General features: G+C 36.3%; 1 non-coding gene across 1 annotated transcript; it reads right to left on the reverse strand.

Moving 5' to 3' along the window:
* Positions 1–12,744: 12,744 nt before the first annotated feature.
* On the reverse strand, positions 12,745–12,854 carry LOC138807038 (U6 spliceosomal RNA). Its single transcript, XR_011366032.1, has one exon. It is a non-coding gene; the product is annotated as a U6 spliceosomal RNA (small nuclear RNA).
* Positions 12,855–23,777: the final 10,923 nt, after the last annotated feature.

The following is a 23,777-nucleotide window of genomic DNA, read 5'->3' on the forward strand; positions in this document are numbered from 1 at the left end:
TGAGTCAAGTTTCTTTAATGTGTGTGTGTGTGCAAACATGTGCGGGTGCGTGCGGGTGCGTGCACACACACACACACAAATGGAATGAGAGGAGAAGAGGGAGAGATAAAAGGGAATATTAAGAGTTTAAGGACTATAATAAGCATATATTAATAAAAATGAGGGAAACGATGGATCCTATGTTTCTTTGAGTCTGGCTTCTTTCATGTAATATGATTGTTTTCCAAGTCTTTCCATTTTCTTATGAAAGGGGCTTTGTGAGTCTTTCTGATAGAAGCATAAAATTCCATTGTGTATATATACCACATTGTCTTGATCCATTCATCTATTGAGGGGCATCTTGATTGGTTCCAATAATGCTGCCAGAAACAAAGTTGTAGATTTAGTTTGTTTAACTTGAGATCATTTTGACAAATGCCCAAGAGTGGGATTGCTGGTTCCAGAGCTATGTACATTTGACCTTACAAAATGATGCTAATTGAAATGAACTTCAAGCCATGGAAAAAAGTTGTTTTTTTGTCAGATGTCAACCTTGATGTCAGTAGAGTGTCTAGATCGTATTTTATGTGATTTGTCTTTTGCCATTGTTTATCCCTTGCAATCTCTGTCTTGATTCTGGTACCTTCCACCTTGTATATAGATTTATCTGATTTGTATAAGTAAAGGGAAAAATATAGGGATGAAAGAAGTACAAAGAGTGACGCATTGCAACAATGATATTCATAAGACACTATATCAGAAATGAACTTTACAACTTTGGGGTGGGAAGGAGGTGTACAGGGTGGGAAGGGATAGAAGAACAACAACGGTGTGGGTAACAATATTCAATAAGGAATGTACCTTAATCATGTAACTATAACCACTCTGTATAGTATTTTTGAAATAAATTTAAAAATTGAACCTATCCTAGAAAAATATAGTTTTCAAAATAATACATCTGTCACAGTACTTGTGAGAGATTCTAGAGTCAAGCTGTTAGACTTGGAAAAGGAAAGATTGGGAAGACATCTCAAACAGCAATCAAAAATCTGAGAACTGTGCTCTGGAAAGGTCGGTCAAGGGAAGACAGGAGTATGAGTCATTACCTCAAGAGTATTTAAGTTAGAGCTGTTGGACACTAAAAGATTAAGCCTTTGGACACAAGATGGATGTCTGTGCTATGGTTGTAATGACTATTGCTCCTTTGCTCCCTAAAAATAAAGGGATTCAATTATCACTATGTATCCAAACAATACCTCATGTTAATAGTTGTAACCACAAGCTAGATTGATGTCTTAGTATGTCGACATACCTGTAGCCACTGACCCCCCCCCCACTGTAGTAGAATGAATATAAAACATGTTAAGGAGGATATGGGGATCCAGAAGCTGGCAATGAGGCTTTGGATCCTCTGATGTTATCTTTCCTATCACTTCCTGTGAATTCTCAGTTCTTTAGCCAGGTATCCCATCATCTTTGCTGTCCCATGGTTGTGGTAAGTGACAGTACTGATATTCTGAACACCTCAAAACAAACTATGAAAAAACACTTCCTCAAAGAACATTGACATATATATAAGAGCACCTGGAAAGATACGAAACATCAGCAGTCACCCAGTGATCCTCCAGCAAGAATGTACAATTCAGGAGTATCTTTACTTCTGATAATATGAGATGGATAATTGTCCCTTTTGTATATTTGATATTTGATATTGCATACATTTTTAGAAACACATATACATTGTGAAATAATGTGATTTATTTCACAGGTCACAGACCATGTCACTGATTGATGACCCTAATGCCTTATCTCAGTTGCCTGATTCAGATTTAGATGAGTGTGAATTGCCTAATTATGAACATTTCTCCATGAAACTCAACAACACAGAATGAAGTGTCAGGGTCAGGCAATTCTATACTTGCAAGGATTTTTTCATATATTAGAGTAATATACACTAACACTGCTCAGCACTCGTGGCACATTGATGTCTTATACGTTCTTCAGATCAGAAATAGGCTATAGCTTAATGTACAATGATGGGCTATACATTTTCAACGAAAAAGTGATGATTACCTCCTGCAATTATTATCAGTGAAGAATCCTTCCTATACATTTTACTGACTTAGATTCTACTCTGTGCCTTACCATTATCAGGCAGGGTCACACTATATCGAGCTACAATACTCCAGCAACTTTAGCTGCCTTTGAATTGTAAAACCAATATTGATACCAAGGTCAACTCTGCAACTCTAATCACATAGTTAGTGGACACCTGAACTTTTCAAGCCTTGTTAAAAATTCAGCTATTACTGCTCATTGTCAGTATTAAAGATCTCACTCCTTTAGATTTATTGTCTATCTTCTTGTATTTCCAACGCTGCCTTAGATGTTGGTTTTTGAAGTAGATCTTTTAGTTTGCATTTGATTTATGGAGGTGCTAGTGATGTCAGTTGAACTGAATATATAATAATGTAAGTAATTTGATGTTTTCACATATGAATTTAATTTTGGCAATTGAGGAAGTGAATGCACATCACTCACAAAAGTTGCTTTATGTGTATTGGTATTGCTATATTGTGAACTTCCTAAAAGCCAGCAATGGGATCACATATCTCAAATCCCATCACTTCTGTCACTGAGACAAGCCTGGAAAGGTCCAGACCAATTGTCTGTTCATAGTGAGAAGCTTTCTACAAAGAAGCAGGAGAGAATAGCAAATAGAGCAAATGAGTCTCCCAACAGTTTTGTTACATATTCTTTACACTTTGCCATTAAGACCAACATAATAGTATTCTTTATGAACTCTTTCCTAATCTTTTCCTGTTCTGAGTAGTTTTATTTATGGATCTCCAAGAAGTCATATAAGAATCATATAAGAGGAGTTCTGGGAAGATGGCAGAGGAGAAGATGGAGGCTAAACAAGCTCTCACATAAAAAGCAGTTTTAGAGTTCCAGTGAATAGTGCTAGGCCAGAGAATCACACCAAGTGTGCCATCACAGGACAGAGAGTTAAGCCAAAGAGGTAAAATCCAGGCAAGGAGACAGCTCTGAGATGTTGCCAGCAGCCACTGCTGCTGTGGCAGTGGCCACAGTCGCCATACCTACAAAACAGAGAGTCCAAGTCGAAGGAGCCAGACACAGTGGACAAGCAGATTCTCCTCAACACCAGCAGGAACCCACAAGGAGCGGACATTTCATCATGCAGTTCACAGACCAGAGACAACCCAGGAACCAAGACTCGACATGAGTAGAAGCCTGATGTCCTCCTCACTCCTTCTCAGGGAGCAGAGGAGGGAAGGCCACTCCTCCCCACCCCCCAGTTCCAGAGATCTCCATCTTGGATACCTACAAAGCTCGGAGGAGCTGCTAGCTCCAACTCAAGCCTTGGAAGAAAGCTAGAGTCATTTAGCAGGTCACAAGAACCTAAAGAGACCTACCAGACTCAGCTCCACCCAGGGAAATGTCACCCAGCTCAGGTTCCAGCCTCAGGAGTGGCTTTCTTCACTGGGTAATCAGAGCCAGAGGCTGCCCCTCCCTTTTGCAGCCCTGACAATCAATTGAAATTCAGTAAACATAAACCCTGAGAATGGCTCCAGGCTGGGCTCTGTGAGTTCCTCACAAACTAGCCCCAGGGAAAAGCTACTGTTTGCGGAAAGGCCTCAACACTACCCAGAACCTAGCCTCATCACAGCATCTCCAAACTTGAGGAAAAAACCATCTCCCTCTTTTGTGATACTCAGAACAGATCTCCCTCCCATTGAACTAAACTTGGAGGAGGATCGCAAAATCCTGGGTAAAGCAGAGCATTTTTCTGCCTGTTCAAATAAACTGACTTAAGAAACCAACCAAGCCACAGGAAAATCAAACACCACAAACAGACCAGAGACTCCAACCTGTATGCCATGCTCTAAAATCAAACAACAATCACCCAAGAATACTGTACCCAGCTAAACTCTCCTTCATAACTGAAGGCCAAATAAAAACCTTCCATAGCAAAGGAAAATTGAAACAGTACATCTCCACCAAACCAGCCTTACAAAAGATTCTTAAAGATGTCCTACACATAGAAAACCAACAAGACCATAATAAAGGCCAAGAAACTGAACCCAAACTGAGAATCCAAGAACCATAGGAAGAACCCAGTTTTAGCAGCACCCAAGAAGGTGGATAATATGGCAGGACCTCCCAAATACCTCTCAGTCCTATCTCTCAATATTAACGTACTTAACTCTCCAATTAAGCGACATAGACTGTCTAGTTGGATTAAAAACAAGATCCTTCTCTCTGGTGCCTTCAGGAGTCACATCTTGCCCGTAAAATCAAACACATTTTCAATGTTAAAGGCTGGAACAAAATCTACCAAGCAAACGGCCCCAATAAACAGGCAGGAATTGCAATCCTAATATCAGATAAAATAGACTTCAAATTAAAATTTGTGAGAAGAGATAAAGAAGGTCGCTACATACTAATTAAGGGATCTCTACTTCAGGCGGATATTATAATTCTAAATACCTATTCACCAAACAACAGAGCACTCAAATTCATCCAAGAAACACTACTTTCCCTCAAATCCCACATAGATCCAAAGACATTAATTGTAGGGGATTTTATTACACTACTCTCCCCACTAAATAGATCAACTCGGCAAAAACTCATAAGACAAAGAGCAGATATAAACAGCTACCTCAATCAACCAGTTTTAATAGACATCTACTGAATATTTAACCCAGCAGCTTCAGAATACACGTTTTTTCAGCAGCACATGGAACATTTTCTAAAGTAGAACACATTTTAGGTTACAAAGCAAACTTGTCCAAATTCAGAAACAATGAAGTTATACCTTGCATTATCTCTGACCAAAAGGGAATAAAATTAGAACTCACACCAAAAGCCACCAAAGAAAATTCGGTAACACAAGGATATTGAACAACACACTGCTGAATCACTAGTGGTTCATGGAAGAGATTAGAAAGGAAATTCAGATGTTCATGCTATTCAACAAAAATGAACACACAAATTACCAGCTCCTCTGGGGCACAACAAAGTCAGTACTCAGAGGCAACTTTGTAGCTCTGAGTTCACACATCAACAAATTGGAGAGATCTGAAACCAACAATTTAATGAGACATCTGAACCTCCTTCAAAGAGAGCAGCAAGATAAACCCCAATCCAGTAGACAGAAAGAAATAATTAAAATTAAATCAGAATTAAATGAATTAGAATCCAAAAAATCTATAGAAAAAATCAACAAAACAAAGAGTTGGTTCTTCGAAAAAATTGATAAAATTGACAGACCCTTAGCAAATCTTATCAGAAAAAAAAGAGAACACAACCAAATAAATAAACTCAGAGATGAGAATGGAAACATCACCACAGAAACAACCAAGAATAAGAGCTCAGTTAGAAGATCAAATTTCGGGGAGATAGGTATCAAGAAGGAGAAGAACAGGAAACAAATGAATGGGAAACATATTACAGAATTCTACCAGAGATCATGCCAAACATCCAAAGAGATAGGCTCATTCAGAGAAGAGAAGCCTTTAGAAACCAAACAGAATTCTATAACTAAACAATCCACCACCACATCATAATCCATTAGAGGATCATTAAAGATCAAGGAAAGCATTATGAAAGCTGCCATAGAGAAAAGATTGATTATTTATAAAGGATATACAGTCAGAATAAATACAGATTTCTTAGCTGATATGGTAAAAAGGAGAGCCTGGCATGATATATTACAAACAGTAAGGGTAAACAACTACCAACAGTGAATATGGTCCCAAGCCAATCTGTCCTTTACATTTAAAGAATATTTAAACATATTTCATGACAATGAACACTTGAAAAAATATACCTCCACCAAATCAGCAGGATAGAAGTTAATCAAATGTATCCTACATAGAGAAGATCAAGAAGAGGAACTGGTTATATTAATTTTTTTATTGTTGTTCCAGGGGCTTGAAGTCTGCGCTTGGGCACTGTCTCTGAGCTCTTCAACTCAAGGTGAGTGCTCTATCTTTTGAGCCACAGTGTGACTTCTGTTTTTCTGGTGGGTAAATGGATGTAAGAGTCTCAGGGACTTTCCTTCCCAGGCTGTTGTTGAACTGCAGTCCTCAGATCTCAGCTTCCTGAGTAGCTAGGATTACTGCTGTGAGCCAGTGGCACCAGGCTAAAAATGGGGGATTTTTAGAAAAGAAAATCCACCTCTTCACTTGTGTCTAAACCTCAGATATCACTAATAGAACACTTCACCTTCAACTCATTTCATCAGACATTTGTAAATTTTCTCTTTTAGTTCATGTAAGAATACAACAGTCAGTATCAACTCAGCTGTGGGACTGAATCAATTGTATGGAAATTGCTAGTACCTAAATCAAGAACTGTTACATCAAAACAAATTTGACCCACTTTTGTAATAATTATTTTCTCTTTTTATTACAAATCTTTGCTTGATTACTTCCTAATGTGAGTGATGACATTTTCACTCTTCAGCCTCCATCCACATGTGGTCAAATATTTAAGAATTCAAAGATTTCCATTGATAATTTATTAGGCTGACCTCTAAGAAAATGTGGATTTCTGGAATTTGGTCTGCTGTCTTGTTCTTACATGCACAGGCTTTTTATGATTTATTTGTTCTACAAGGAATTCTACTTTTTAATCTTTGTGTAACCAATTTTAGTTTCTTTGTTCAGTCTTTCTGACATTCTCTCTGGAGATTCATTTGAGTCTGCCTCATTAAAAATATATTCATCAGCTAAATGACTTTCAGTTTCTGTTTTTCCCTGACTTCGTGTAGGCTGTGATAGCAGCCCTGACTGGCTGTGCTTACTGGAGTTTTTGTTTATTTGTTTGGTGTAGTATTTTTTTTTAGAGGTGTAGGATTACTATTTAAGGTAGTAGCTTCTCTGGATCCCAGTGGTCCCCTGACCTAGGGTCAATGGGTTTTTCTCCTAAAGATTCAAAAAACAGCTGACTAAATTCCTGTTTAAATTTTCCCAAAATGAGGCAATCTGGCATCCTTGCAAAGGAATCAATAATCCTCTGTAACCACTTACAGAAATGGTCTATCAAGATGGCTTTTCAAGATTGACTGTGAAAAATGTTCATTTCCTATTCAGGACCATAAAACAGCTCACATCCCAGGGAGCAGAATTTTGGAAGGAAGGTCCCCTTCCTTCCTTCTCTTATAGATCAAACCATAATATTCTGCAGTTGTGGCCAGTCTGGAGCACATTTTCCCAAGAATAATATTCTGTAGTGTAAAAGAGGACCAACTATCAAAATAAATGTGAAAATACTTGTCGACTAAAGACTGATTTATCTTGCTTATATCTGTTGTTATTTTCATTACTTCAAACACATAGATAAATTATATTGGGATTAGAAAAGAGGCAAGGGATTAATGAAATAAACATTCAGTTTACTTTCATATATCCAATATAATACACTTAATCCCTTACGGAAAATTAAAACCAACTGTAGAAACAATGTCAGAAATATAAAATAAGCCTCAATATGAATAATCTGGCACAGATACATCATCATCTACTCAGAAATTCAGTCTCTCTGTACATATTTATTTGGTACAAAATAATAAAAATTTAATTAATGAATATGATGTTTAAGTATAATCTGAAATAGTCCTCGTGTATATGATTGTATATAATTTTTAGATGTCACCTAGCAGGAATTTAACATGCATGTAGAATTCAAATTTCCATAATTTTATCAAGATGAGAGGAGTAATCCCTCCTGTATTGTGTGGTGTGAATTTCACTAAAATGCTGAACTCTTCCACCTAATACTGAAACATGTGCAATAATTTATTATTTCATATTAAAATGAGTGCTGTGTACAATATACGTTGAATTATTACATTAATTCGCAGAAATGAAACAATAATGATATATTATTTGTTTAAATTGTAATGCTTCTAATTTCACAATTCATGAAATATATTATTAAAATAAGTTTCATTTTTTTCTTTTCTATACCTGGCAGAAATTAAAATTATATATTAAATGTTCAATATGAAGTAATCAATAATAACTAATATATTATTAAAAGTATATACTAATAAACTGTGATGTAAATTATCGTTCTAACAAATTGTGATGTAAACTACATTTAATAGAATTAATTTAATATTTATTAAATTTACCATCTTGTTATTGTTTCCTAACTGTGTCATTTGTTATTCTTGTTCCAAGTCATCTCTTCACTTCAATTGTTTAATTTTCTATTTTATCTCTATTGTTTTGTTGATTATGCATTTTGTTTTCCCTTTCTAGTGACTGACATAAGGCTGAAAATCTGTATGCTAGTTTAATACTTCCTATGTTAAAGTTAAATTGCTGCTCTCCACAGTTGTTCTACTCTTCTTTTTGTCGTACAGAATTTCCCCTAGTCCCATCGACTGTATTGCTACTCCCATATATTTTTTATTTAAATTTTATTTTCAAGGTAGTGTACACAGGGGGTATAGTTACATAAGTAAGGTAATGCATTTATTGCTTTTCTAACTTGTTTCTCCTTCCCCCATTTTTCTCCCTCTTCGCTCCCAATGCACCTCCCAAGATTATTTCCAAAATATTGTCTTGTGAGTATCACTGTTGCAGAGGTTCCCATTTTGTCCTTTGTCTCACCATTTTGTTTTTTCCCTTTCCCTTCCCCAGTTTAGATCAACATATTTACAATACTCAATGTATCAAAATCAAATACAGTGACTATAGCGGATAACCCATAGGTGGGGAAAACATAAAAAAGATAAAAATAAATCATGTAGTACATTAAGAACAACAACAACAAAGAACATGTCTTGGAATTCATTTCATTTAGAATCATCTTATATGGTCATATGTACATAGGTATTGAGTTATTTTGCTCATCTACTAAGATTATACTTGATGTACACAATAATGCTCCCCTAGGAAGAACAACTCCTACTTACTTAGCTTCATTCTGATGTAAGGTCAGTGTTGTCCCCTGTATCCTCATGTTGTACATTACAACTCTATACCTGGTCATACTGTATATCCACTATCTTCTACATTGTGAACTAAAAGTTCCAGAAATTACACTTTGCTTTAATTTAAAAAAAATCCGTCTTAATGTTTGAGGTGTGTGTGTGTGTGTGTGTGTGTGTGTGTGTGTGTGTGTGTGTGTGTGTGTGTGTGTGTGTGTGTGTGTGTGTTTACAAAGATCAGAACACAACATTTTTCTTCATTTAGAATACAACTTTCAGGTCATTGTAAGTTGTGGCTAATGGGAAAATTCTCTTGCTATTTTAAGGATGAAACAGATAAAGATATTTGTGCATGTACCACATTTGCTTTATTAGTATGTAGTTGAACACTGAACTTTGACTTATATCTTGGCTGTTTTGAATAAGAATTAACTATAGATATATTTACGAATTACCCAGTGAGAAATAATCACATGATTGGTGGGTCAGATGATATTTCAACTTTGAATTTCTTTAGAAACCTGCATACTACTTTCTACAGTGAGAATACTAACCAAGAGTGTAGAAAATTTCCTTTTCTCCCCACTCACCAACATTATTACCTTTTGTTCAAAGGTAATAAAGGGCAGGTTTATACTATTTGCAGTAATCCAAACTGGCCTTAGACTTAAATCCAACCTCCTAAATGCTTGGAATTACAAGCCTTTACCACCACAACTGGTTCCATTGATTTTTTATGAGTTACAATAGTTATGAAGTAGTATCATAGTAATTTTGAATTATATTTATCGAACGACTTCTACTCAGAAAGCATTAAGCCAGCATAGAAGTTGTATTAAACACAACTTTGTAAACCCACAGGCGATTTTCAGGGCTGTATGGAGAACTTGTCTATGCAGCCTTTTGTCCATTTTTAATCCAGTTTCATGTTAATCTCATCTTTAAGCTCTTTAAACCAGATCAATAATTAATTAAAGGTAGAAAAGAAAAAAATGTAGCAACTCCTAACATTTTTCAATTTTCAATAAGATGGTATTGCTTAAATCATTTTCTGTTTACACTTGTGACTATATATCTCAATTTATTTAGACCTTTTACAAGGCTGTAGTTCATTCATTTTACTTTGATTGTTTTTTCCACAGCCTGTTTATCTAATTTCCCTTGGTTTCTTTCAGTCCCAATGGTTCAAATTTCAAACTGAAGAATAAATGGAAGGAAGCAAACAAAAAATACAGTTCCTCTCATCAGATGATGCCTGTATAAGAATGAGGAAAGAATTCATCCATCTAAGGACTTATGATAGGACAACAAAAAAAGAATTCATTCTTCTAGGTCTTCTTTATCTTTGTGATGTAACTTAATTGTTGTAAAACACAATATACTGCTCAAATACTTTTATGTTTTATCATTTTTACACATTTTCATATCGATTTCATCTCAGTCTACAACATAACTTCATTGTTCTGTCTCTGGTATTTTTACTCTAACAAGACATAAGATAACCAGTTTGATTTACAGCATGAGAAATTATCCCACTGGCTTGCTTGGAAGCAGAGCATGGTCAATAGATATTAGTTCTGGTTGCTCACTACATGTAATGTTTTCTGTACTACTTATCACATTTTATTTAGTATTTAAAAAAGACTGCTGGCTAAACTCAAAGCTCATCCATAGAAGCTTATATTAAGTATTTCACAAGTGTTATTTCCTTTAATTCTTAAGATAACATTTGCTATAATGCTAATGTTATTACCATTTTAGTGTTGGGAAAAATTTTAATTAAAGGCAGTATGTGTATGGCCCAAAGACACACAGAGTGAGGAAGAAAATGAGTCAAAGTTTCCAAAAGTCTTTCAGCAATATACAAAAAGTAGATAAAATCTCTTCATTCTATGACACCCTCAATTCAATATTCATATTGTCCAAGAAATAATAGCATACAATGTCTTGGTCACATTGGGTTATCATGCACAGAACTTATAAATTGAGGTACAAAGAGAGGCATATTTCTTCTGTCCCACAGTTCCGGTATCTTTTTTAAAAAGTACTAAAAATTTTAAATATTAACACTTACTGTCTTTTAAGAATTCTAAAACGAAATAAATTCACATATAATCAATCCAAAATGTTTTAAAAGTAGGAGATGATAAAACAGGCCCCTGTGAAGTAAATTTTCTTCTACTTTATACGTTATTCTGAAAGCCTTTTGCTGGTTTATCATGCCTGTAATCCTAACTACTGGGGATATCTACTCAGGAGCCTGAGATTTGTGGATAACAGTTGGAAGCCTATCAGGGCGAAATAAATTCATGAGATTATTTTTCAAAACTTTTAATGAACTAGCAAAGGTCCAGGAATGGAGATGTAGCTCATTTAGTAGCTCACCAATAGAGCAAAAAGGCCTAGCAAGACTTTGAAGCCCTGATTTCAAACTCTGAGCATGCCAACACACATGCAAGTGCGTGGGCACACACACATTTATTCAAAATACCTTCATATTAGTGTTGTGCATTAATTTCTTAACGATATTATGAGTAAAATAAAGGAAATAAACTCTTCCATCTCAGAACATTTTTATATGTTTTCATTGCTGAAAGATTAAAAATTAAAAACCTCACTTTACCATTACCATTACTAACTTGCTAACTGCTGATTTTGCTTCTGTAAATATGCTTGCATTCAGACCCCCTTCCCTGGGAAATAAAACTGGGCAGAGTCTCGAGGCCCAGATATCCGGATATCGGCCGGCCCAGATGTCCGGATGTCAGCCCACTCCAGGACAAGGTCAAAGGTTACAGATAGTACATGTTTTTCAGTTTTAGTTTATGTTTTTCAGTTCCAGTTCAGTTCAACAATCCCCGGGATGGACCTTGACAACGACCACCTGGCAAGACCACAAGCTAAGCCAAATGTCAACCAATCATAGGCCTGTAACCATGTAAACCCCCCCTTAGACCAACCATGAGACAATTGTTTTACAAAGAGTGTTTTATGCTAATTTGTGGTTTTTGCCTTTAAAAATGCCTGTAACTGCTGCTCAGGGCACTCTGACTGCCCGGGGCAGAGAGTCCATTTGCACAAATGCCAAATAAACTCCTCTTGCTTGTTGCATCTGCTGGTTTGGAGTCTTTGTTTCTGGGGTGCTCTCCCTTTGAGAAAGTATCCCAGTGAGTCTGGGGTCTTTCAATTGCAAAATTACTGTACAGAAGGGTCACACTTACACAAGCAAGGCAATGAGTACATTTCCTAACAAGCATTGTTAACTCCTCCTTTATTATTCCCCTACTATCCCTTCCCTTCCACCTCCACAAGTCCACTCACCTCCTCCCTTCCCCCGCCTCAATTGTAAAGTTCATTTTACAACATAGTGTCTTGTGCATCTAATTGTTACAATGGGTGAACCTGTATTCCTATTTAAGCATTTTCTTTTTCTCCTTCCCATCCAAAAATTAGAAGAGACTATATACAAGATGTAGGTGCACCAACTTCAAATACAGTGAAAATAAGTGATTTAACATGGGGTCCGAACATATAAAGAAACAAAAAAAAAAACCATACTGAACGTTATACGTATGTGAGAAACAATAGCAAGAAAGAAAAAACCACTTGTGTCACTAACTTCGGTTCATTTACCTTAACATAATCTTTTCTTGTCATAAGCACATAGCTTTTGACCTTTTCTGCTTATCCCAGACATATATTAGTTATTGAAAATTAGGGAAACCATGGGACTTATGTTTGTTTGGACTTGGCTTATTACACTTCATAATCTATTTCCCAAGTCTTTCCACTTCCTAACAAATTAGGTAATGGAATGACAGGAATTTGCCTGTCATCCTTAAGCAGGGGCCATGTTAATCTTCTCTGTATCATTCCAAATTTAGTGTATATAATGCTTCCTCAATACTTCTCAGGGAGCAGAGGAGGGAAGGCCATCCCTCACCCTCCAGTACTGGAGATCTCCATCTTGGATACTGACAATGCTCGGTGGAGCTGCTAGCTCCAACTTAAGCCTTGGATGAAAACTAGAGTCATTTAGTAGGTCACAAGAACCTAAGCTGACCTGCCAGACTGAGCTCCATCCAGGGAAAAGTCACCCAGCTCAGGTGCTAGCCCCAGGAGTGGCTTTCTTCACTGGGTAATCAGAGCCAGAGGCTGCCCCTCCTTTAGCAGCCTTGACAATCAATTGAAATTCAGTAAACAGAAACCCTGAGAGTGACTCCAGGCTGGGCTCTCTGAGTTTATCACAAACTAGCCCCTGGGAAAAGCTACTGTTTGCTGAAAGGCTTCAACACTACCCAGAACCTAGCCTCATCACAGCATCTCCAAACTTGAGGAAAAAGCCGTCTCCCTCTTTTGTGATACTCAAAGCAGATCTCCCTTCCATTGAACTAAACTGGGACGAGGATCACAAAATCCTGGGTAAAGCAGAGCATCTTTCTGCCTGTTCAAACAAACTGACTTAAGAAACCAACCAAGCCACAGGAAAATCAAACACCACAAAAAGACCAGAGACTCCAACCTGAGGCTGGTTATGGACACAAGGGAGATACATGATTTTTCCTACCCCTCACAAAAATTTTGTTTTTCTTTTTTTCTTTTTTGGTACCATTTATAAAAAAATGTTTTTGGAAACTTTTTTTTAATTTTTACCTTTTTTGAAAAAAAATTTTCTAGTAACTTTTTTTTCTCTTAGAATTTTTATTTTAGGAGTATATGTGTGTGCGCATGTTTCTTTCTTTACTTTTCTTTTTCTTTTAAAAAATTCTTTTTGTTTTTTGTTTAGCTCTACTGAACTTCTGATCTTTTCTTCTTTTTTCTTATCCTTTTCACCTTTTCTTCTCTTTTGTTCTTCTTTATGTGACTTAATTGTTGTTCTGAACATCCTCAGATAAACCCGTAGTCGATTAGTAGACCTTATCCCCCATTGTGTACACACTTAATCCACAAATTCATTACTCAATTCAAAACCTCTTAGACTTAAATTCCTTAATAGCACCACTACCTCTTTATACCTATATAATATTTTAGGTATTTTTATTTTTAAGTTTTTCACATCTCCTTTATATTCCTCCCCGTCTCTCATTATATTCACGTTCTTCTCTGAATAGTTTGTATTCCTTTCTGCATCATATTTTTAATTTTTACTTTTCTACATTTTGGTCACTTTTTTTCCCTTTCTCTTTCTTCTTTTTTTCTCTCTCTCTACTTTCATCCTATCCAACTTTTTTCCTACTTTGAGATTAGGACTCAGTTAACTCTCCCTGTACCTTTCCACATCACTCTATTCCTATTGTTTACCCAAATCTCTCCCTAAACCTAATAATTTCTGGTTTACCAAATTCTTCTTTGTGGTTCGCAGCCGATTAATATATACTTGTTTAATGTTGAATAGATGTATCTGTTGAACTAGATTGTATCTGCAGAATATTGACTGTGCAAATACAGACTTTGGGTGATGCTTTACTAAGAAAGTGTTCTAGCAAAAAACTGGTGTTATTTTCATCCCAAATGGGCAGAGTAAGTTGGAAAAACACAAGAAAAATGGCAAGTCTGGGTATCTTCACTCCCACTCATGATAATCAGGGGACAGAACAGATAAAGGAAAAATCCACTGCTGGCAAACATGATTAATGAAAATATTGAAAACATACAAAGGACTCTGTATGAGCATGATAGGGAAAGAGAGAAGGCAAACAAAAGGTCAATGCAGGAAAAGATTGAAAACCTACAAAGGACTATGTATTAGTGTGATAGGGAGAGAAAAGAGGCAATCCGAAGATTTATACAGGAATATCATGAGCGTGAGGAAGGTACTCAAAAAAATGATACAGGATTTGCGTGAGCAGATAGAGAATACTCAAAGAGAAAGGAAGGAAAGGCGTGACCAGGCTGAGAACACGCAAAGTGAACAACAGGATGGCATGAACATCAGGAAGCTAAGCAAAGAGTAATACAGGAATTGAGAGAGCAGGATGAGAATACACAAAGATCACTAAAGGCATTCATGGGAGCCATTAAAAAAGAGCTGAAGGAAGTCAGGGAGACCACAAAGGGAATAATGAATGGAACCCAACAGAAGGAATGGAAGTCCAAGGAAACCATAAAAAAATCAAATAAGTTATTTCAGAATAAACACTGGACACCCAATTAAGGAATTTAAGACGTTAATTCAAGATCTAAAACAAAGCTGCAACAAAGAATTTGAAGCCATCAAAACTGACTAATTAGAAGGAGAAGAAATTAAAATAAAATTAGAAAGTCTTGACAGCAGGTTAGACCATGCAGAAGATCGAATCTCAGGGATTGAAGACAGCCTAGATATTATAGAGAAAGAACATACATCCATCCAAGGGAAATCCAAGAAATATGATATATCTATCCAACACTTGGAAGACACCATCAGAAGGCCTAATCTGAGGATAATGGGTGTAGAGGAGCACCTAGAAACAGAAGTTAATGGTCTAGGAAATTTGTTTAACAGGATCCTAGCAGAGAACATCCCACACATACAAAAAGATAGGCCTACTCAGATATAAGAAGCTTTTAGAACTCCAAATAGACCAGACCAGAATAGAACATCCCACAGTCACATTATAATATACAGGATCAACTCAGACAAAGGAAAAGATCCTTAAAGCTGTGAAGGAGAAAAGATTAATCAGCTATAAAGGGAAACCAATTAGAATCACCTCAGATTACTCAGCAGAGACAATCAAGGCAATAAGAGCCTGTAATGATGTATGCCATGCTCTCATATCAAACAATTACCAAGGAAGAATACTCTACCCAGCTAAACTCTCCTGCACAACTGAAGGCCAAATAAAAAACTTCCAAAGCAAAGAAAAATTGAAACAATACATCTCCACCAAACCAGCCTTACAAAAGATTCTTAAAGATGTCCTACACATAGAAAACCAACAAGACCATAATAAAGGCCAAGAAACTGCACCCAAACTGAGAATCCAAGAACCAAAGGAAGAACCCAGGTTTTGGGGCCCCCAGAAAGGTGGATAACAAGGCAGGAACTCCCAAATACCTCCCAGTCTTATCTCTCAATATTAACGGAATTAAGTCTCCATTTAAGCGACATAGACTGTCTAGTTGGATTAAAAAACAAGATCCTTCTGTCTAGTGCCTTCAGAAGTCACATCTAGCACGTAAAAACAAACACATTTTCAATGTTAAAGGCTGGACCAAAATCTACCAAGCAAGCGGCCCCCATAAACAGTTGATAGTTACAATCCTAATATCAGATAAAATAACTTCAAATTAAAATTTGTGAGAAGAGCTAAAGAAGGTCGCTACAAGCTATTTAAGAGATCCCTCCTTCAGGAGGATATTACAATTCTAAATATCTATTCACCAAACAATGGAGCACCCAAATTTATCCAATAAACACTACTTTTCCCTCAAATCCCACATAGATCCAAAGACATTAATTTTTGACGATTTTAATGGACCAATCTTCCCAATAGATAGGTCAACTCGGCAAAACCTCAACAGAGAAACCGCAGATCTAAACAACTGCACAGATCAAATAGTTGTTACATCCATCTACTGAATATTTCACACAGCAGCATTAGAATACATGTTTTTCTCAGCAGCGCAGTGAACATTTTCCAAAATAGACCACATTTTAGGTCACAAAGCAAACTTGTACTAATTCAGAAATATTGAAGTGATATCATGCTTTCTCTCTAACCACAAGGGAATACAATTAGAACTCAACACCGAATGCCACCAAAGAAAGTCCTGTAACACACAAAGGCTGAACAACACACTATTGAATGACGAGTGGGTCATGGAAGAGACTAGAAAGGAAATTCAAATTTTCATGATATTCAACAAAAATGAGCACACAAATTACCAGCTCCTCTGGGACACAGCAAAGGCAGTACTCAGAGGCAACTGTGTAGCTCTGAGTTCCTACATCAACAAATTGGAGAGATCTGAAACCAACAATTTAACGAGACATATGAACCTCCTTGAAAGAGAGCAGCAAGATAAACCCCAATCCAGTAGATGGAAAGAAATAATTAAAATTAAATCAGAAATAAATGAATTAGAATACAAAAAAGTATAAAAAGAATCAAGAAAACAAAGATTTAGTTCTTCGAAAAAATTAACAAAATTGACAAACCCTTAGCAAATCTTATGAGAAAAAGAAGAGAACACACCCAAATAAATAAACTCAGAGATGAGAGTGGAAACATCATCACAGAAACAACCAAGATTCAGAACATTATAAGGGAATTCTTCTCAAAATTTTATCTAATAAGTTTGAGAACTTGGCAGAAATGGACATTTTCCTAGCAAATATTGACATGCTAATACTAAACGAAGATGAGTTAAACCATCTTAACAGGCCCATATCAAGTGTTGAAATAGAAACAACAATAGGAAACCTCCCATCTAAGAAAAGTCCAGGACCAGATGGTTTTAAAAAGGAATTCTGCACAGGCTTCAAATCAGAGCTCACACCAATACACCTCCAACTCTTCAATGAAATTGAAAGAGAAAGTTCACTACCGAACACATTCTATGATGCCATCATAACCCTCATCCCAAAATCAGGCATGGACTCATCAAAGAAAGAGTACTATAGACCCATTTCTTTGATGAACATTGATGCAAAACTTCTCAACAAAATTTTGGCCAATCAACATCAACAATTCATCCAAAACATAATACACTATGATCAAACAAGATTCATTTCAGTGATGCAAACCTGGTTCAATATATGCAAATCAATTAATATTATTCATCACATCAACAGGGGCAAGGATAAGAACCACATGGTTATCTCAATAGATGCAGAAAAAGCATTCAACAACATCCAGCACCCCTTTATTATGAAGGTTTTGGAAAACTTAAGAATCCATGGAACATTCCTGAATACAATAAAAGGTGTACATGACAAACCTACAGCCAGCATTATACTTAATCGTGAAAAACTAAAGCCATTTCCTCTTAACTCAGGAACAAGACAAGGATGTCCACTCTCTCCACTTCTCTTCAATCTAGTTTTAGAATGCCTAGCTACAGCAATAAGACAAGATGCAAACATAAAGGGGATCCAAATAGGTAAAGAAGAGATAAAATTCTCCCTCTTTGCAGATGACATGATCTTGTACTTAAAGAATCCCATAGACTCCACTCCCAAATTACTCAAGCTGATTCAAAACTTTGGCAAAGTAGCAGGGTATAAAATTAACCCCCCAAAATCAATGGCTTTTCTGTTTTCCAACAATGATAAAAGTGTGGCTGAAATTAGGAAACTACTCCATTTGTAATAGCCCCACAAAAAATAAAATACCTAGGAATTAACTTAACCAAAGTAGTGAAGGACCTCTATGATGAAATCTTTAAAAACTTGAAAAAGAAGATCAAAACAGAACTTAGAAATGGGAAAAACTTCCACGTTCCTGGATTGCAAAGATTAACATCGTAAAAATTGCAATACTTGCCAAGGCTATCTACAAATTCAATGTGATACATATCAAAATTCAAACCTCCTTTTTCAAGGGAATAGAAGAGGCAATCCAAAAATTCATATGGAACAATAAAAGACCCCGAATAGCAAAAACGCTCCTCAACGGAAAGAACACTGATGGAGGAATATCAATAACAAATTTCAAACTCTACTCTAAAGCCATAGTAATCAAAACAGTTTGTCACTGGCACAAGAACAGACCTCAGGACCAATGGAATAGAATTGAAAACCCAGAAATGACAGACCTATAGCCATCTAATCTTCGATAAGGTAACTAAAAAAATAGAATGGAAGAAAGACAGCCTCTTCAGTATATGGTGCTGGCAAAATTGGTTAACTACTTCTAGAAAACTAAAGTTAGATCCTTACATATCACCCTGCACCAAAATCAACTCGTAATGGATCTAAGACCTCGGAGTCAGAGCAGACTCTCTGAAAACATTAAAGGATGGAATAGGAGAAACCCTAGGTCTCTTTGTCACAGGCCGAAATTTTCTTAATAGAGACCCAGAACCACAACAAATCAAAGAACGGTTGGACAAATGGGATTGCATGAAGTTGCAGAGCTTCTGCATGGCAAAGGACATAGCTAGCAAGATCAATAGAAAGCCCATGGATTGGGAGAACATCTTCACTAGCCATACAAAGGACAAGACTCTCATATCTACAATATACCTGGAACTCAAAAAAGTAAATCTCCCAACAACAAATGCTCAAAGAAACAACGGCCCAATAAATATGTGGGCTAAAGTCTTAAAGAGAAACTTTTGTGAAGAAGAAAGAAGGATGACCAATAGACACATGAAGAAATGCTCAACCTTCCTAGCCATAAAATAAATGCAAATTAAAACAACATTATGATACGACCTCACCCAAGGAAAATAACAACAGATGCTGGAAGGGATGGGGACAGAAGGGAACATTACTTCATTGTTGGTAGGAGTGTAAACTTGTTCAACCTCTTTTTGAAACTAGTATGGAGGTTCCTCAAAAGACTCCACATAGAGCTCCCCTATGACCCAGCAATCCCACATTTGGGAATTTACCCAAATGTTTACAAACAAGACCACACTAAAGCTACCAGCACAACTATGTTTATTGCAACATTATTTACTGTAGCTAAGATATGGAACCAACCCAGATGCCCCTCAGTAGATGAATGGATCAAGAAAATGTGGTATATATACACAATGGAATTCTAACCCTCCATCAGAAAGAATGTGAGTGCCCCATTTGTTAGGAAATGGAAAGACTTGGAAAAAATTATATTGTGTAGTAAGCCAAGCCCAAAGAAACATAGGTCCCATGGTTTCCCTTATTTGCAATATCTAGTATATGTATGAGTCAAGCAGTAACGGTCAGATAAGGTGATGTTAGGAAAATGAACCCTAAGATATGTATTTAAATGTTTTTTTCCTTTCATTCATTTGTTTCTAATGCATTTATAAGATTATTTCTTACTTGCTTTGTATGTCCCTCCCCCATAGTATAACCCCTGCTTTCACTGTATTTGATGTTGGTATAATTTGTGGAGGAGAAGGGGAAAAACAAGTCATTTAAACAAGGATACAGATGTACCCGCTGCAACAATGAGAAGTACAAGTTGTCATGTGGAAAACGAACTTTACAACTTTGGTGTGGGGGGGGGTGAGGAGTTAGTGGGGAGGGCGGGGGGAGGCTGGGGAGGGATAGGAAGGGGAAACAATTCTTGATAAAATATGTACTGAATATCTTGCCCATGTAATTGTAACCCCTCTGTACAGTATGTTCACAATAAAAAATAAATAAAAAATAATTCCGGATATTTATTTTTCAAGAGATGTGTAGGAGACAGAATTCAATTATTCTATACAAGGGACCTGTCATAATGAACAATACAGTAAGTGTTAAGGTTTGTTAAAAGTTTTAATGTTTGAAATGTATTTAATTTGGGGTATTTGCTTATATATGCCCAAACTAGGTCTGTTTGGCAAGTCATAATTCTTTTCTATAAAATAGTTAAGATTCATGGTAGCAGATATATACCACTAAGTATGTACATTTCAGAGTTTAGAAACTTTACTAATGAGACCTTGCAAAGTCTCAGTGTAAAGAACCAGAATAAAGAGTTGACTTTTTTATCTACACAGTTTCTGTTAAAACTATAGCACTTCCTTACTTTATATGTTAGCGAGGAACAAATGAAGATATAAAACATATACAAATTACAAGATGAACCACAAATGGTAATATTAGTGGGTGACTTTAACCACTACTCATAGCCTATAAAATTCTTGTTGAACATCATAATCTTAGCCACTGTTAACTGTAAAGATATATGACAATAATAAAATCTAATATATAGTACAATTTAAATACTGAAAACACTGGTAATTGTTTTGTTTTTTATTTTATTAATCATTAATACTTAATTATCGGCTTTCTTTATTTGTAGCATTGTTTTCTTTGTTGTAATAGGATACAACTTTTTGTAAGTTGTCATTAGGAGGTACTTTGAGAAGGTTACTGGGATAGCCAAACCATTTTTTATAGGTGCATGTAAATTTAAAAAGAGGAAAATTAATAACAACATATTTATTTAAAAAATGGTCAAGTAGAATCTGAATCAGGAATACTGATAAATGTCCACACTTAAAATCCTAGACCTAGGCTGTAGCAGAGGTATTACAGTGTTGAGGCCAAAAAAGTGGGAGACTGTGTTTTGTTTTGTTTTGTTTTGTTTTTAATTTGGATTTTTTTGGTCATGAGGCTTGAACTCTGGGGCCAGGGTTCTGGCTTTCAGCTCAAGGCTAGTGCTACCACTTGAGCCACAGCACCATTTGCATCTTTTTCTGCTTATGTGAAGCTGAGGAATCAAACCCAAGGCCTCATGCATGCAAGGCAGGCACTCTACCATTGAGCCACCTTCCCAGTACCAGAGAGACTGTATTTTAAAAAATCATCTAAACAACATTTGCTTCTGCTTTGGGTTATATAATGAAATATATGAATATCTTTTTACATTTTGTGCATTGTTGTGCTTCTAAATATATCATAACTTCATCCACTTTATCCTTTTTAAAGTCATGAAATATTTCTGACAGTTTGCTTCTGTGAAGATTGTTTTGCATTTATAATTTCTTCTGAGTCATTTTTATTTTTTCAAAATCACTTTATATTTAATGCTGATGGGTATTTACACAGAGACAGGGATATAGAGGATTTAGTTTACCAAGTGAACATTAAAATTAGACCTCAAAAACAAAAATCAGCCTTAACACATATTTTCATATCTTTCCCCACATTCTCCCTAAAAGACGACAATATTAAGAATGTCTGAGGGAAGCTTTTAAGCTCCAATTTTCTTGGGCTTCTTAGGTTTAGAATTCTTAAATTACAGGTTGTAATGGAAAAAGATATTTTGGTGCACTTTGCCCTTCAGACTGTATCTTGTTCTTTCCTTTTCTCGATTCCATTATTAGAGATTTTTCTCAGAGATGACTCTATCTCAACTTTTCTCTCTTCCTAAATGGACAAATGAATTTGCAGACCAAGACTCTTAGACAGAAAGAGTCTAAGAGCATGAATCTAAGATACTTCTCTCATACACCATCCCTACAAAGACACATGTACCAAAGCAGGATACATAGTTTCATATTTTTCTACCAAGGCCAAGGCATGAGGATGCTTGCTTCTGAGGATGCCTGTTTGGGGCTCTTCTTGATGTTGCAAATTAACTTTATATCTAGTTCCATTATCAGCTACCAAGGATGGCATGTTTATACCATCAGGAGGTTGGCTCAACAGGGAGGCTGGATGTGTCACCTATGAGGGGCTCCAAGGATCCCTCATGAATGGCACAGATGATCTGTGGTGGAAATACAGTGGGCAATTAAGGTATCCTACAAACACCTTCTCTGCAAAGCAAAGTTTACTTCTGTGGAAGGCATTCTGTCTGTCACACGCTCAAGTTGAATAAACACACTGGACAGGCAGCTCACCACTGGCTCCCATGAATTTGAACTTTGGAATCATCTTTCATATTGGCTCAAATTTTTGACTCCTTTCAAACTAGTCAAAAGTTTTAATAATCAACCAAATCCAGAACACCTGGCCATTTGAAAAATAACCAACTTTTACCCAGCTGGTGTTCTACCACTAGTGCCATGCCTATAGCCCCTGGTACTTCTCTAAAATAGCATTGGCAGGGTTTTGACTACCTTTACAAGGGAAGTGCTTGTATCAGTGAAGCACTTCAAGATTTAACTTCTACAATTCTCCCATCTGATTTTGCTTTCTTTTCTTCCAACCAATAAGCACTGACTTTCCTATTCAGCAGTATCCAATAAGATATTTTGATTTAAAAAATGGTTTGTTTAAGGCAGATTTTCAGTCAGTTACTGAACCAAACCTGTTATACAAGGCCTAAAGCAACCATGCACACATTACTATGAAACAATTACTAAAGAGGTAAATATTGACACAATAACTCATTGTTAAAATGCTTGTTCTATCATCAAACTAGTAAAGGGATCTGCCAACACATAAAGACACACAACCTTTTTTAAGTGACTGGGGGCTGGTCTTGGGTTTGATTTCATGCTCTGGGCATTGTCCACTTTAGCCACAACTCAAAGCTACCAAAATGTAGTATCTTTTTTACAGCCTCATTGGAAATAAAAGTCTCATCTTTCCTGCCTGGGTTGGCTTCAAACACAGATCTTCAGAATTCAGCCACCTGAGCATTTAGGATTATACTCAGCATCATCTCAGTTTTTAGGTAATTTTTTGCCAGTATTAAATCCTTGTAAGTCTTTCTGTAGCATTGGCCTCCAACCACCACAGAGATTCCCTTTGAAGTATATTTATTCTTTTATTTTTATATGTTTATTGTAAAAATACTGTATAGAGGGGTTAGTTACATGAGCAAGGTAAAGCATACATTTCCCATCAAGCATTGTTACCTCCTCCTTTGTATTTCCCCTACCATCCCTAACCTCCCAGCTCCAAAACTACCTTATACACTCCTTCCCACACCCCCTAAATTGTAAAGTTTGTTTTTCAACAGTGTCTGGTGCCTCTCATTGTTACAATGGGTCAACCTGTATTCCCATTTAAGCATTCTGTTTTTTCCATTTCTCTCCCCAAACTAGAGAAGTGTATATACAAGATGCAGAGCACCAACATCAAACTCATTGGAAACAGGGGTTATGCTGTTTCAGGGCGGGCAGAATATAAACAAACAAAAATCAAATGGAACATTATACATATGTTAGAACAATAGCAATAAAGAAAAAAACCACTTGTGTCCCAATGTTTGGGCTCATTTCATTTATCACCTTCTTATCTGGTCAA

The sequence above is a fragment of the Dipodomys merriami genome, unplaced genomic scaffold, assembly GCF_024711535.1.
Source record: "Dipodomys merriami isolate MVZ:Mamm:240054 unplaced genomic scaffold, mDipMer1.0.p SCAF_1002, whole genome shotgun sequence".
NCBI lineage: Eukaryota > Metazoa > Chordata > Mammalia > Rodentia > Heteromyidae > Dipodomys > Dipodomys merriami.